This window comes from Meleagris gallopavo, chromosome 3, assembly GCF_000146605.3.
Source record: "Meleagris gallopavo isolate NT-WF06-2002-E0010 breed Aviagen turkey brand Nicholas breeding stock chromosome 3, Turkey_5.1, whole genome shotgun sequence".
Taxonomy (NCBI): domain Eukaryota; kingdom Metazoa; phylum Chordata; class Aves; order Galliformes; family Phasianidae; genus Meleagris; species Meleagris gallopavo.
In genome coordinates this window covers 81,614,999-81,616,149 of record NC_015013.2, presented here as the reverse complement: position 1 = coordinate 81,616,149, position 1,151 = coordinate 81,614,999, and the positions used below count along the sequence as shown (strand labels likewise).

Genomic DNA, 1,151 nt, shown 5'->3' with positions numbered 1-1,151 from the left:
TGTCCCAGCAGAATAGTGGCGGTGGGAGGGACGAGTCCCACACCCCAGACCCGGAGATGCAGAGAGGGGGGAATGGGGGCTCCCCCTCAAGTGCGGGGCGAGGAGAGGAAATCAGGTGGTGGCGATGGGTGTGTATTGCGTTTCTTTGCAGAAAGTGCAACTTAGCTAATTGAATTCCTGCCTCTGCCAATTGAATTGGTCCTTGGCTGAGATCATTTCAATGGGCAGGGTGGTTGCGTTTTTTTTCCCTTCTTGCAGGAGTTCGTTCCCTCCCCTCCTCTTCCCATCCTCCGCCTATTAAACAACTCAACTCTCACTTGTTAAAAGACCCCATAACGTGGAGAAGGCAGAAAAGCAGCAGCAGCAGGAAAGGAACAGACGTCTGGAAAATATTACCCGTTTGCTGCTGCTGCTGCTGAGAACTAAAGCAGCTACGCGGTCCGCGAGGCATCACCAAAGAGCCTTTATCTGATGCTGCACATCCCAAACTTTCAGCCGCTGCCGTGAAACTCCTCCAGGCTCCAGCCCAGCCGGGTTTGAAACAAGGTCTTCGACCACGAGAAACTAACTCCTAATTTATTATTTCTAACTTTTTTTTTAATTATTATTATTATTTGGAAAAAAAATCCCACGACTTTGAGCTAGAATCTGAAGACAAATACATTGTAATAGGGAAAACACGTGGGAGAAAATGAGTAGGACTGAATAGCCTTAAGCGATTTTTTTATTATTTTCATTTTTTAATTATTTTTTATTCCTGAGCTTCTGAATAAGTCCCTGAAAAAGTGCGATTTGATCTTTTACCTCAAACTTGGAAACTGTTCAGCGGGAGCAACGGTACGTGAGACCACACAGCTGGCTGGAGCCCCTCTATGACCAAAGGACAGCCGGACAAACAAGGTAGGAGATTGACCATCACCCTTCTGGCATCCCCAGAGAAGAAGCCGCTCTCCATTTAGCCCCACTAGTCCAGGGAGGAAGGCGGAAAGAGGTCCCCAGCCACGAGTGGGGCTGAGGGAGGATCTTACCATCTCTATGATACACCTATTCTAGCAATGAATAGGACTGCAGTGAGGATGAATGAGGTTTTCAGCTTCAACCCCTCCCTCCGTGTAATCCGTTTAGGATACAGTTGAGCAATACTGTTTGGA

The 1,151-nt window shown here is 47.6% G+C and overlaps 1 protein-coding gene across 1 annotated transcript in view; it reads left to right on the top strand.

Moving 5' to 3' along the window:
* The first annotated feature begins 203 nt into the window (after positions 1-203).
* Positions 204-1,151, top strand: part of HAS2 (hyaluronan synthase 2) — a 19,769-nt gene continuing 18,821 nt past the window's right edge. The window contains exon 1 of the mRNA XM_003205271.4: positions 204-900. The gene's annotated coding sequence lies outside the window, so the exon portion shown is untranslated. The remainder of the gene's footprint in view (positions 901-1,151) is intronic.